The sequence below is a fragment of the Hypanus sabinus genome, chromosome 3 (assembly GCF_030144855.1).
Source record: "Hypanus sabinus isolate sHypSab1 chromosome 3, sHypSab1.hap1, whole genome shotgun sequence".
NCBI lineage: Eukaryota > Metazoa > Chordata > Chondrichthyes > Myliobatiformes > Dasyatidae > Hypanus > Hypanus sabinus.
In genome coordinates, this window is record NC_082708.1 from 172,086,521 (window position 1) to 172,102,663 (window position 16,143).

Consider the following 16,143-nt stretch of genomic DNA (forward strand, 5'->3'; position numbering starts at 1 on the left):
GGGATCAATAGAGAACAGAGCATGACATAACTCAAAACATCAGCATCGTGAATATTTCAGCATGGTAACCTTTATCTGCTGTTATTGGTAACCATTTAGTCAGGACTCTTACAGTAATCACAGCTATTTTCCCACTGTAGCATTTTGTTTGGAGCAAGTTGAGCTTTCGGTGTCACTCTTGTTTAATAAACACCTGATATAATTAATGAAAGAGCTATCATTCACCATTAAACAGAACTGACCTTTCCTTTTTCACTGTTTGTCATTCCTCTCTATATAAAAAAAATACAACCTTCTCCCAGACAGATTCTTCATTAGGGGAAATCTCTCAAAGAAAAATAGGAAGAAGGGGATTTGGAGCAGAATTCAAAATGATCATTAACTATTAAGCAATGGAAGTACCTCTGAATTACTTGCAGTTCAAAGCCTAACAGATCTGTATAGTTGGGTTTCATAGTTGCAGGAGATCTCTGGCAGTATTGAACGTTTCAGTCATTTTTTGATTAATTATGAATCAATTTCACTTTCAATTTAATAATACAGACTAGTTTATTATACTTGGCCAATATATTAGATACTTATGTAATATTTAAGATTATACTGCCTTTGATTATTTAAGCATTCATTAGGCTAAACAACAAGGGGAATGGACAGATGTTTTGGCTGAGACTCCACAGCTGGAGTGAAGGAGGAGAGAGGAAATGGGCAGATTAAAGAGGTGAGGGGAGGGGAGGGGCAATACCAGGCAAACAATAGGTGAATTTAGCAGAGAAGTGGTTTCCATGTCAATGATTGTGCTTTCTTTGCAGGAAATGGTTCCCCTCCTCCCTCTGCCCACACCCCATCATCCTCCTTTTACCCCTCAGTATTCCCCGTCCTATTTTTTTTAACCTTTAAGTATCCAACCATGCTCTGTCCTTGTCTTGCTGATCCCCTTTCTTCAGTACTTATAAACTATTACCCCAATAATGCCTTGAATCAGAAGGGAAATTGAAACAGCCTCCTCAAAATTGGCTAATGGCTCAAATTTGTCTCCATTTGAGATGCATGTGACCCATGATTACAAGCAACAGGCCCATATCAGAGCCAATCTTAAGGAAGAATGGTCAAGCAAGACCAGGTCAATGTCCCAGCACTTTTCTCAGTCTTTCTCACTGCAGGGTTGCCTATCTCACCTGCAACAAGCTTCTTCCAGATGAATTTAGTGGATTTTGCAGAAACATCATTGCTGGAATATGTCTTTTATATGGAGATACAGCATGGTACAGGTCTTCAGGCCCAATAATCCCACATCATCCAATTATACCCATGTGATGAATTAACCTCTTGACCCTTATGTATTTGGAATGAGGGCAGAAGCTAGAGCACTCAGTAATAATCTACAGGACTAAATGGAAATTGTTCAGTCTGCAGCACCAATGCCACGTGCAAAGGTCAGCCGGCAATGTTACAGAGTGTAGATGATCCACACGTTTGTCTGTACCCCATGGCTGCATTGACTCATTCACTAAGTCACATGAGGGGATGGATTCACACACAATACAATGCATAACTATGCAGGGAATGAAATGAAATGAATTATGTCCTCGCAGAAAGGATGTTTAATAACTGCCTATGGAGTCACTTTCAAGGACTCTTCATCTCATGTTCTCAATATTTATTGCTTATTTATTATTTCTTTCTTTGTGTTGGCACAACATGTCTGTTGGAGCGGTCTTTCATTGATTATGGTTATTATTCTGTTATGGGTTTATTGAGTTAGCCCACAAGAAAATGAATGTCAGATTGTATATGGTGATATACATAGACTTTGGTAATAAATTTACTTTGAACTTTAATTTGCCATTATGCTCACAGATATCATGGGCCAAAGCCCTGTACTATGTTTTATGTTCTAAGATATGCAAGCAAATGTCCTTTACCAACATGCTCCTGAAGTAACCCTGTTCTCCAACAATAGGGGGACTTTTTGACTGATTCTCAGTGAAGACTGGCATTAATGTTGTGGTTTACTACAACATTCAATGCTCCAGCATAGCCTCTAGCTGCCTGATGAAAAGGGCATTTGATGATTAAGATCTTAGATGCCTCAAAACCCATGGTCTTTTAGGCAACTGTAAATGTGGGTTTACTACAGGTGCTCCTGTTTTCTCCCACATTCCAAGTGCCTGCAGGTTAGTGGGTTAATTGGTCACAGGGAGCCAGAAGGGCCTGTTACTGTGCAGTATCTCAAAGACATTCTACTAATGATTTTGCAACATCCACTAAATCTGAGGGGAAGGAAAAATGGAAGTATATCAATGTGCTCCCCTCAGCTGACATGTCAGCACTGAGGCAATAGCTACCCTCAATCAGCTCTATCAGGCAGACTACAATGATCACACGACAGACTCCAGACCCCCAAAGCAGAGACTCATCTGAGTTCAGAGGAAGGTGTTGACCCAGGGAAAGCAAAAAGTTCACATGCAGTCTATTGCATTTTTCACCATTAGAGTCAAAGAAATGAAGCAAAACTTGTGAAAGGCTGTACATGGACATCTGTCACCTGAGGTTTGAAGAATAGAACTAGGCATGCAGGAGGAAGGTTTACAGAGCCTCACAAAAAAGCAGGAAAGACGAGACTGAAGAAAATGCCATCTGTGCCCAGTCTGCACACCAATAATCATCTGTTGCTAAATGTTGAACTTGCGTATTCAGTATCAGAATCAAATGCTAGTGATATTAAATCTGATTATGTCGTGAAATTTGTTACTTTACGGCAACAGTACAATGCAATACATGATAAATATAGAAAAAAGAATGACAGGAAGTATACATATATTAAGTAATTAAGTTAAAATAAGTAATGCAAAAACAGAATTAAAAAAAAGTGAGGTAGTTTTCATGGGTTCAATGTCCATTCAGAAATTGTATGGCAGAGGGGAAGAAGCTGTTCCTGAATCACTGTGTGTGCAGCTTCAGGCTTCTGTACCTTCATCCTAATGGTTACAATGAGAAGGGGGCATGTACCGGGTATTAATAAATTCCTCATCTATCACCCAGATATAACTATTCTCTTGTCTAACTGTTACAGTTTGTTTAAAATACATTGTTTCTCATTTTTCAGTCCAAGACCAGCAAAAAATGAAAAATCTTTAGCATACTACAAAAGATGTCAATTGAGAATCATTTTGAAATACAATTAAGTGAATTAAACATGAGGCAATCTGCACTTAAGAGCCTACAAAATATAAATTACATGCTAAAGGATGAGTGAACAGGCCCCTTTGAACATTTGAATTTAGAATAATTTTAAACTCTATTCAAACATGGGCCATTTGTTTAACTGGATTATCTTACTACACTCCCGATGAGAAATGCCATTCATCTCTTGTGGTTGAGAATTCTAGATATTTACTTAAGCCCGTCACCATTACTGGGGCAAAGGCTGCTGATAGTAGCTTACCAGCGTCTTCTGTCCTGTGCAAATCTTTCCTGTTGTCTCCAGAAGTAGCCCATGTTCTTGGTTCCTCACCCAGAGATGCGGCCTTTGGAGCTTCGGTTGGCATTTCTGTAGCACTGAGTTTTAACAGAATGGGGTATCTAGCCCCTTGCCCAACCCTCCTCCTTTCACAGCAAGGCTTGGGCCCATTCATGGTGAAGTTAAAACTCTAGATGTTGTAGATGAATTTGAAAATCATTTAACAAGATTGAAATAGGGGGATTTGTAGTCAGGTAGCTTTCCTAGCATACGTTGCCAAACAATGAGAAAAAAAAGTAACAAAGCTTGCCTTTTTTTGTAAGCTTGCCATTTTTAGTGCTGTTTCTGGAATTGGCTTTGATATTTAGCTTCACCCTTTTCTCAGTGAGAAAACTTACACCTTCTGAGCCTTAAGTTCTAGAATGGACATTTTCCTAGATCAATCCTGCTAAGGATCTGGGAGCATGATCAAAATGACCACTAAAAAGCATTTAATAAACACAAGTTTTGGCTGAGTGGCCTAAATTGTTCTGTGGTGCAGACGCAACCTGCTTGCATGTCGATGCAGGTTCAGATTCGCTAATTTATCACATGCACATTGAAACAGGCAGTGGAATTCATCATTTGCTTTAAAAGCCAACACAGCCCGAGGATGCAGCCCACAAACATCACAGCACAATCCGGAGCCAACATAGCATTCCCACAATGCTTAGCAGGTCAACATAGAACAATGCAAGAAACAAAACAACACAGCAAAACAAGCCCTGTTCCTCACTCACAGTCACACACAGTCCTCCAACCCTGTGAATCTAAAATAACTAAGTCTAAACCACCACTTCAGAGGCCTCAGCTTGGTGCCACCTTGACCGAAGGTGTTGACCTTGACTGCCACTGGCAATCTAAAGGACCTATAATCTCTGCACCTCCGTTTGCAGGATGTAGTAGGGTTCAGTAATCCTGATACAGAGGGAACGCAGCCATTTCAAATGCAAAATTAAGGATGTATCAGCCTAGTAATAATGGTATTAAACATATAATCTGGGATTTGCGCATTTCTTGCAACTTTTAAAAACTAATGCAACATCATCTAACTTTCAGAGTTTAAACGCATCTTAACTTTGTAAATGGATTTTAACCATTTTCCAAGTGGTGTTTCATTCTCAAACTATGTAACAGAAATTCTTTCTTCAATAGTTTTAACGTTGCAACTCCCTTTATGCTCAGTGCCAAAATTAATAACTGTTCTATTCCCGGCATCATAACCTGAATGGTTATCATGTTTTGCGATTTTTAAAATGTTCCATTGGGAGAGTTTGTAAATCTTATTTTGAGGGTTTTTAATGAAATTGATTATGCTCAAAATAAGCTTTAAACATGGTATATAATTGCTGAAGGCCTATTCCTGTGAAATCATGAAATATTTAGCAGACATGCTACATAAACATTGCACTGTTAATCAAATAAATCTCTGCATAATTGCTTATAATGAGTTGAATGATTGCAGTTTGAAAACGTGAGCTGCATCATTGAACAGATACAAAACTGTAAAAGCAAACTTAAGTCCCTTCAAGGATGTGGGATCTAATTGCAGTGAAGCAGAGGTGTATTAGTTAGTGCCTTCTTCTGGCATGAAAATCCTCAATAGTTTCTGAAAACCCTGTTGGTCCTCCTTGCCAGATATCGAGCAATGTAAACTCTTCAGCATCAAAACTTTGTTACAATTCCGACTCCTAAAGATAAAAATTAGCTTTATTTGTCACATGTACATCGAAACATGCATAAAGGTGTATTTTTAGCATCGGGGATGGGCAGGGGACAGTCCGCAAGTGCCAACATGCTTCCTATGCCGACATAGCATGCCCACAATTTATTAACCCTATCCCTTACTGCAAGTCTTTGGGAAGTTGGAGGAAATCAGATCACCTGGAGGAAACCCATGCAATCAGAGGGAAAGTGTTCCAGGTCCTTATAGATAGCTTTGGGAATTGAACCCCAATCTTTCAGCTTGCGCTGTAAAGCATTATGTTTACTGCTACATGACCATGACCCCCCCCCCCCCCCCCCACCACCATGCTCCTGAACCTTATCTCCTCCTTAACTGAGAATCATTACACAGTGGAAAGGGAGAGAAGCTTCTAGTTCCTGGTGTCAATATCTTAGAGGATTTATCCTGGGCTCAACATCATCATCATGATATGCCAAGGTCCCTACTTCATTCTGAGTTTGAGGAGAACTGTACGTTAACAAAGACACTTAACTTTTCATAGAGTGGAGATCACTGACAGGTTGCATCACTCCCTCATAACCAGGCTCCAATACACAAGATCACAAAAGGCTCCAGACAGTTGTAAACTCAATCACTTCCATCACAAGCACAAACCTCCCTACCATTGAGGATATCTTTAAGCAGTGATGTTTCGAGAAGGTGGCATTTATCAAGAACCCTCACCATTTGGGATGAGCACTCTTCTCGTTACTCCCAATGGGAAGGGCATACAGAAGCCTGAAGATCCGTACTCAACAATTCAGAAGCACCGTCTTTGCCTCAGCCATTAGAATTCTGAACATTCCATGAAGCTACGAACACTATCTTGTTATTCCTTTATTTATACTTTTTAATTTAATAGTAGTTTTATGTTTTTGTGCTGACTGCCATCACAAAACAACATATTTCATGTCATATAATTCAGTTATAATAAATCTGATTCTGGCTTTTTGCAGTCAAATGGAAATATTGGCCCAGACATTCCTTCATGTCAAGGAAATTTTCCAAAGGAAGGAATCCTGGGGATGACGAGACATTAATCACCAGACCTCATCATCAGGTTAACTGGCATCTTGCAGCTCGCTCTGTAAAGTCTGCAGTTCAGCATCGATCCCATGAGCTGGGCAGAGATGTCAGTAGAGAAGTTGCCTGTTGCAGTCCGGATTAGTTAAAAGCTGGGAGGATTGCTCCATGAAGAAAAGGTTAGGCCATGCTTTCTGCTTCTAGAGAGAAATAGTATGCCTGCTTACACTGAGGGCATATAGAAACTACTTTTCCCCTTCTTTCACCAGCTGTACAGATCACTGGCAGGGCCTCTACTGACCTTTATTGTTGAGTCATCTTATTAATTTGAACTTCCCCAGCTGCTGTAGTATGATCTGAGCAAAGATTTTAGATCATTAGATCAGGAACATAAACATTCTGAAACAATACCCACAATGTTGTTGAAATAGCAACTTTATGCTTCTTGTGAGAGCACAAAATCTATCCTTTGCACATCTAAATGGCACCTGATATTCAATAAAGAGATGATGAACAGTCAAAACCTTTGCATTCTTTAAATGAATTCATTGAATTCTGAATTTAGAAACTGTATTCTCTGGAACAATAGATCTCAAGATGACAAAATAAGCTTGGACTTTTAAACACACGTCTTAAGTGACAAGAGGTTTCAGGCATACCATTGGGAAGAGAGAGAAATGCTGCTCTATGCCAAACCTTGCTAGGGAACCTTCACTGCATATTTATACTAGCACTTGTGAATGAATCCCAGTGAAGTGTTAAGTTAAAATGATCACCAGAAATCACTTTGAGAACTCAGACTGTAGCTATCAGGTAGCCATGGCATCTAAGCATTTGTCAAAATCTGTTGATCACTGGGAATCAGAAAGAAGGCAAGTGGATTAATGTTGTAAAACAGCAAAGTCTGTTATCCAAGTTCAGTTTATGATTTATTTAATTCCTTTTCACTTGGAATTTTAGCTCCAGTTACTCAGTGGACTAATCCAAGAAATGTGAGGGTTAATAGGTGACATAGTAATGTAGTGGTTAAAGTAATGCTAGTACAGCACCAGCAGCCTGGGCTTAATTCTCGCCGCTGCTGTAAAGAGTTTGTATGTTCTCCCCGTAACAGCACGGGTTTCCTGTGGGTGCTCCAGCTTCCTCCAACCTTCCAAAGACATGTGGGTTAATAGGTTAATTGGTCACATGGGTGTAGTTGGGCAGTGCAGGCTTGTTAGGTTGGAAGGGCCTGCTACCTTGCTGTATTTTTCAATGAATAAATCAATAAAAATCATTACGGATATCTCTCTAGTGAAATTCATCTTCCCATTTTTCTGCTAATTTTGTGCCTGTCTGGTCTTGTGAAGCTGTTGGCTATTACTGTATACTGTTTCCATATTGGAGGCTAGAGGATGGATGGAATGGATGGGTTAGGGTCATGAAAGATAAAGAGCAGAGTTTGTCCAAGCAAAAAGTGACACTATGTTTGTCGCCATTTGGACACAGTGACAGGTAATGCTAACGGATAATGAAATAGGTGGATACTGCTTTCTCCATTTTCTGAGAGGGTTTGATAGTATCTGGGGCCCCTTTTCCTCATGATGCACAGGAGGCCATCATGCACAATGCACCTGCACCGCTTGCTTTAAAAAAATCTTTGAAATTTCTCAGTGAATTAGATTTATTGTCACTGAAATACAGTATGTTGTGAAATTTGTTATTTGCAGCAGCACAGTGCAATGCATAAAATATGCTATAACTTATGTAAGAAATATAGATATAAAGATAAATATGTAGTGCAAAGAGAACAAAAATACTGAGGTAGTGTTCACAGGTTCATTGTCCATTCAGAAATGTGATGGTGGAGGGGAAGCAGCAATATGTTACAGAACTGCAAATTACAAGTAGAAATATATTTTTAAAAACTGAATGAAATAAATGCAAGAAGAGAGCAAAAAATGTGGTGTGGTAGAGTTGATAGGTTCTTTGTTAATTCAGGAATCTGATGGCAGAGGGGAAGAAGCTGTTCCTAAAATGTTCAGTGTGTTTTTAATCCCTTGTACCTCTCCTCTGTTGGTGGCAATGAGAATAGTACATGCTTCAGATGGTGGGAATCCTTAATGATGGATGCTGCCTTTTTGGGCATCGCCTATTGAAGATGTCCTCAGTGCCGGGAGACTAGCGCCCATGATGGAGCTTGCTGACTTTACTGTCATCTGCAGCTTTGCCCTTTCATGCCAGACAGAGACAGAGACAGTTAGAATGCTCTTGATGGTACATTTGTAGAAATTTGCTTGAGTCATTGGTGTCAAACCAAAACACTTTCTTTGGAAAAGTGCTCAACTTTCTCTGCCAGAGTCCCGGAATACTTTTTAAAAAAAATATACTTTCCCCAACCCCCACCCTCCCACACACAAATGCTTTCATTTCTGGACCCTACATGTAAAACGTAAAACAAACCATAAGAAATCATTATAAACTGTTATATTGAAATCACAGCAATTTTTACAATATCTGTGCCTGTTGAGGAAATTTTTGCACTAACAAAAATGCCAACAGCAATTACTGAAACCATCAATGTGATATACAGTATATTGCAACCAATATGAATTGTCTGTAGAGCAACTGATTGTAAATCCCAATGTTGATAGCCTTGGGAGAGGTATAAACTAATGTCAAGTCAAAATAAATTTTGAATCACTTGACTAATGATTCTCATTAAGATTCTGAATACTTTCTGGAGCTGCTCATTCAACTGTATGCTTTTGGTAATAATCTTTTAAATTGGAATCAGGGCATCCTTAATCGCCACTCCTTCCTGGAGTTCGACATTTAATTTCAGGAAGAGATTAGCACAAATCAAAACAAACCTTTAACACCACTTTCTGACAAACTTTAACCAGAAGCTGAAGGACACATGATCTCGTCCCAAGTGAACAAGTACTACTGCCTGTGTTAAATTGAGCTGGCAATAGTCAGTGGCTGTGACAGAAACCATCTGTACTCAGCTGCTTGCAATTAAACACATCCTGGGCTTCACTTGGCCTGGGATGGAAGGGTAGCAGCTGAGGCACCTGTCAAAGTCAAATCCAAGTTCATTGTCATTTGCACAAGCACATGTATGCACAGCCACAATGAAAATCATATCTACAGCAGTCTGACAGGCACATAGAATCATATAAGCAGCAGTCACAAGTAAAACCCAAATTAAATATAAATTATGCACAACTGTAAACAGGAAGAAACACAATTAGAACAAAAATTCCTTTTTAGTGTTCAAAGTCTGGAATCTGTGCAGATCAAAATAACATCTCCACCTTGATGATAATCAACACTGGTGCACCTCAAGGATGTGTGCTTGGCCCTCTACTCTGCTCTCTCTCTACACCCATGATGTGTGGCTAGGCACATCTCAAATGCCATCTAGAAATTTGCTGATGACATAACTATTGTTGGCAGAATTCCAGACAGTGAAGAGGGGGCATACAGGAACAAGCTATAATCACCTCGTTGAGTGGTGTCGCAACAACACCAATGTCATTAAGACCAATGAAATGTGACAAATTACAGGGGCAGTATTCGTTGACTTAACAGTAAGGGATGGGCAACTATTTGGAAACTTAATTCAGACAATAATTGACTTAACAGCAGCATACAACACTGAATCAGAGGCCTTCTACTGAATTTATCTAAAATGTTAAAAGAACGAAACCACAGTCAAAGTAATACGAAGCCTCCTAGAAAATTGTTGTTTTTATGTAGAAATGAATGGAATTAAGAGTAGGTGGTGTCTACAAAAGAACAGACTACCAGAGAGATCAGTCCTGGCAGCTCTACTATTTAATGTTTACACAAACGGTCAGACCAACCAACCTTTCCCAACACACACAGGTTTATCTATGCAGACGACCTATGCATAGCAACACAAGCTAACACCTTCCAAGAAGTTGAAGTATGACTTACAGCAGTCCTCGAAGCAATGAAGCAGTATTATGAAAAATGGTCTCTGAACCCAAATCCATCAAAAACTCAAGTGTGTGCATTCCACCTGAGGAATCGAGAAGCAGCTCGGAAACTCGAGATCTTCTGGTGTGGGAAGGAGCTTGAATACCATCCAACTCCAAACTACCTGGGTGTGACACTGGATAGGACGCTCTCATTTACCACCCACATCCAAAAACTCCGAAGGAAAGTTGGCTCTCACAATTCTCTCTTGAAAAAATTAGCAGGCACGAAATGGGGAGCTAATGCTCGCACACTTAGATCTACTGCCCTAGCACTCTGCTATGCACCTGCAGAATACTGTGCACCTGTGTGGGGCAGATCAGCCCATGTGAAGAAATCAGACCCACTGCTTAACAAAGCCTGCCGAATAATCATGGGCACTCTGCGCCCCACACCCACTAACATCATTTACAGACTTGCAGGCATTGCTCCCCCAGAGATCCAAAGACACACTACAACAAAAATTGAAAAAGGTAAACAAACTCGGATCTATGGCACCCACTACATCATCATGTGCCAGTTTCCAACCACCTAAAATCGAGGAAAAGCTTTGCTACAATGGAGGAACTACCATACGGAACATCCCCCCCAAACATACAGGATTGACCTCTGGCAACAAACAGAAACCTGAACCCCACCAAACAAAACAGTGCAAGGCCCCACAGAAATGTTGCCAGACGTGGCACTGCTTGACAGACGGAAGTGGTGCACTCTTAAAGCAAAAGCGGGAGTTTATAGGATGGGAGACAATATGGTGAAGTGGGGTTAAAGACCAGGAAATCCTGTGAGTGTGGCAAAAGGGTACAGAACATTGAACGTGTTCTGAACAACTACCCACACTCACCTGATTCAGCTGACACTGACCTGCTTAACATCAACCAAACAACACTAGAGTGGCTGGTTGTCTGGTGTGACAAGCTATGATGCTGACGACCAATGAATTGATTCTAGCAGTGCATACAAAATGCTGGAGGAACTCAGCAGGCCAGGCACCATCTATGGAAAAGAGTAGAGCCGACGTTTCGGGTTGAGACTCTTCATCAAGACTGGAGAAATAAGGATGAGAAGTCAGAGCTAGAAAGTAGATACCACCGATGGAGGGAAAGCAGGTGACCATGAAGTTGTGTGGAATTAACAATTCTCAGCAGCTGCTTTCACAGGTTTGTCAGTTCTGACATTCAGGAATCAGTCCTGTGAACGTTTATTTTACTCACTCCATTGTGAGGACAGCTTTATTGTACATAGCTTCTTACATTCCTGTGCATTTGAATTGCACTTCCAAAGCATGAGGCAATGACTCAAGATACTTTCACAACAGATCTGAAGTAGACATTGCTGCACAACCACACATGACAACCTATTGCAGAGCATGGCCATCCTATGATTTCACTGCAAAATGTTGGGAATTCCACTTCTGCAAGCTAGATCAGCCCAAAATCAGAATCCCCAATAATCTGAAAGGAGATAACTGATGTGGGGATTAGAAAATTAATTTGAAAATTCAGTCACATACATTTTAAGGAGACACAATAAACTGGAGATGCCTGGATATGAAGAACTCACAAGGTGCTGGAGAAACTCAGCGGGATAAGCAAGATCTTGGGTGAAATGGACAGTCAGCATTGTGTCAAGGCACTTCACGTAGAGCAGCTTCATTCAGAAGGGCCTCAAGATGCAACACTGACTTCCTATTTCCTTCCATAGATCATGCCTGACATATTGAGTTCCTCCAGTATTTTGTGAATTGCTTCATTTATTTTTTAACCTTTTTTGCCTATTTTAAAGTTTTTAAAAAATTTATAATATTAAATATTTTAGTTTGTTAAATTAAAACAAATTAAGGGTAATTTAATTATTAAAACAACTTGAAAAGTTTTAAAATCCCTGTCACTTCAACTTAGGTAAGTGAATTGGTATCTTAAAAAAAATGGAAGGTTATCTGCGAGAGTAGAAATAGATAGAATAGCTTTTTCAAGGTGGAAAAATACTGAAGTTTTGTGATTGCAAAGATTTTCCCTTAAAAAGAATGAAGGCTCACAAGAAATATAGTCCCTCTGTGTCTGACAGGAGAAATTAAAGTCAGGTCAAAGGAAGAGCCTTATAAAATTTCCAGAAATAATAGTGGTTGTAGGTTTTAAAGCTTAAGAAAATTGATAAAGGGCAAATAAAATATGAGATTAAACTGCGCTGTAAAATGGATTTAAGAACCTCTGCAGCTACGTAAAAAGGAGAGCATGTGGGAGAAACACATGTCGGAGAGACAGGTGAATTACAACAAGGAAAAAGAAAATGCCAGAAAAATTAAACAGATAATTTTTGTCTGTCTTCAGGGAAGACACGGCAAACCTGCTGAATGAACCATTTGTCAAGCAAGAACAAGGAAGCAAGCAAAGAAACAGGAGAAGTAGGTTGAGGGCTGGATAATAAAAAAGAACCATATCACCATCATAAGGAATTAACCATATAACAGCACAGAAACAGGCCATCTCGGCCCTTCTAGTCCATGCCGAACGCTTACTCTCACCTAATCCCACCGACCTGCACTCAGCCCATAACCCTCCATTCCTTTCCTGTCCATATATCTATCCAATTTTTAAAAAAATATCCAACCTGCATCTACCACTTTTACTGGAAGCTCATTCCATACAGCTACCTCTGTAAAGAAATTCCCCTTCGTGTTACCCCTAAGCTTTTGCCCCCTCTCAGCTCATGTCCTCTTGTTTGAGTCTCCCTTACTTTCAATAGAAAAAGCCTATTCACGTCAACTCTATCTATCCCCCTCAATTTTAAATATCTCTATCAAGTCCTTCCTCAACCTTCTGCTTGCCAAAGAATAAAGACCTAACTTGTTCAACCTTTCCCTGTAACTTAGGTGCTGAAACCCAGGTAACATTCTAGTAAATCTCCTCTGTACTCTCTATTTTGTTGACATATTTCCTATAATTCGGTGACCAGAACTGTTCACAATATTCCAAATTCGGCCTTACCAATGCCTTGTACAATTTTAACATTACATTCCAACTCCTATACTCAATGCTCTGATTTATAAGGGCCAGCATACCAAAAGCTTTCTTCACCACCCTATCCACCTGAGATTCCACCTTCAGGGAACTATGCACCATTATTCCTAAATCACTCTGTTCTACTGCATTCTTCAATGCCCTACCATTTACCATGTATGTCCTATTTGGATTATTCCTACCAAAATGGAGCACCTGACACTCATCAGCATTAAACTCCATCTGCCATCTTTCAGTCCACTCTTCTAACTGGTCTAGATCTCTCTGCAAGCTTTGAAAACCTACTGCATTATCCACAACACCATCTATCTTAATATCATCTACATACTTACAAACCCAATTTACCACCCCATCATCCAGATCATTAATGTATATGACAAACAACATTGGACTCAGTACAGATCCCTGAGGTACACCACTAGTCACCAGCCTCCAACCTGATAAACAGTTATCCACCACTACTCTCTGGCATCTCCCATCCAGCCACAGCTGAATCCATTTTACTACTTCAATATTAATACCTAACGATTGAACCTTCCTAACTAACCTTCCATGTGGAACCTTGTCAAAAGCCTTAATGAAGCCCATATAGACAACACCCACTGCTTCACCCTCATTAACTTTCATAGTAACCTCTTCAAAAAAATTCAGTAAGATTTGTCAAACATGACCTTCCACACACAAATCCATGTTGACTGTTCCTAATCAGATCCTGTCTATCCAGATAACTATATATACCATCACTAAGGATACTTTCTATTAATTTACCCACCACTGACGTCAAACTTACAGGCCGATAATTGTTAGATTTACTCTTAGAACCCTTTTTAAACAATGGAACCACATGAGCAATACACCAATCCTCCGGCACCATCCCCATTTCTAATGGCATTTGAGATATTTCTGTCAGAGCCCCTGCAATTTCTACACTAACTTCCCTCAAGGTCCTAGGGAATATCCTGCTAGGATCCAGAGACTTATCCACTTTTATATTCTTTAAAAGCACCAGTACATCCTCTTCTTTAATCATAGTTTCCATAACTACCCTACTTGTTTCCCTTAACTTACACAATTCAATATCCTTCTTAGTGAATATCAAAGAAAAGAAATTGTTCAAAATCTCCCCCATCTCTTTCGGTTCCACACGTAGCTGTCCACTGATTCTCCAAGGGATCAATTTTATCCCTCACTATCCTTTTGCTCTTAATATAACTGTAGAAACCCTCTGGATTTATTTTTACCTTACTTGCCAAAGCAACCTCATTTCCTTTTAGCTTTTCTAATTTCTTTAAGACTTTTTTACATTCTTTACATTCCTCGAGCATCTCATTTATTCCATGCTGCATATTTATTGTAGATCGCTCTCTTTTTCCAAGCCAAGTTTCCAATATCCCTTGAAAACCATGGCTCTCAAACATTTAACATTTCCTTTAATCCTAACAGGAACAAAGATTCTGTACCCTCAAAATTTCACCTTTAAATGACCTCCATTTCTCTATTACGTCCTTCCCATAAAACAAATTGTCCCAATCCACTCCTTCTAAATCCTTTCGCATCTCCTCAAAGTTAACATTTCTCCAATCAAAAATCTCAACCCTGGGTCCAGTCCTATCCTTCTCCATAATTATATTGAAACTAATGGCATTGTGATCACTGGACCCAAAGTGCTCCCCAACATACATGTCCGTCACCTGACCTATTTCATTCCCTAACAGGAGATCCAACACTGCCCCTTCTCTATTTGGTACCTCTATGTATTGCAGCAAAAAACTATCCTGCACACATTTTACAAACTCCAAACCATCCAGCCCTTTTACAGAATGGGCTTCCCAGTCTTTGTGTGGAAAATTAAAATCTCCCACAATCATAACCTTGTGCATACTACAAATATCTGCTATCTCCTTACAAATTTGCTCCTCCAATTTTTGCTCCCTATTAGATGGTCTATAATACACCCCTATATATGTTAATACACCTTTCCCATTCCTCAATTCCACCTAAATAGCCTCCCTAGACGAGATCTCTAATCTGTCCTGCCAAAGCCCTGCTGTAATATTTTCTGACAAGCAATGCAATACCTCCCCCTCTTGTCCCTTCAATTCTATCACACCTGAAGCAACAAAATCCAGGAATAATTAGCTGCCGATCATACCCCTCCTGCAACCATGTTTCAGTAATAGCTACAACATCATATTTCCAGGTATGAATCCATGCTCTAAGCTCATCCACCTTTCTTACAATGCTCCTAGCATTAAAATAAATGCTTTGGAGGGGACATTGCACAGGACCAGAAAAAGCTGCAGAAAGTTGTAAACTCAGTTAGTTCCACCATGGGCACTGTCTTCAAAAGATGGTGCCTAAAAAAGGCAGTACCAATCATTAACAAACCCTATCACGCAGGATTGCTACCTCTTCTCATTGCTACCATCAGGAAGGAAGTACAGGAGACTGAAGACACACCTTCAATGATTTAGAACCAGCACCTTCTCTGCCACCATCAGATTTCTGAATGAACAATAAACCCATTTACAATTCCTCATTATGTTTTTTTTTAAATGCTCCCTTCTTGCACTACTTATTCTGTTTTTTTTAAGTTCTTTTTTGTAAATCTAAAACAAGCTAATAACGCTAGGGAGCTTTGCAGTGAAATGGAACTGCATATAGCAGACTACAGACTGAGCAGAGATCTTCAAGTTCCTTAACACCATACGGTATAGATGCAGACTTAGGCCACCTGGCTGATCCAATTTTCCTCTCAGCCTCAATCTCCTGCCTTCTCCCTGTACCTCTTCATTCCCTGACCAATCAAGAATCTATCAACCTGTGCCTTAAATATACATAAAGACTGCCTCTGCTGCTGCCTGTGACAAAGAATTCTACAGATTCACTAC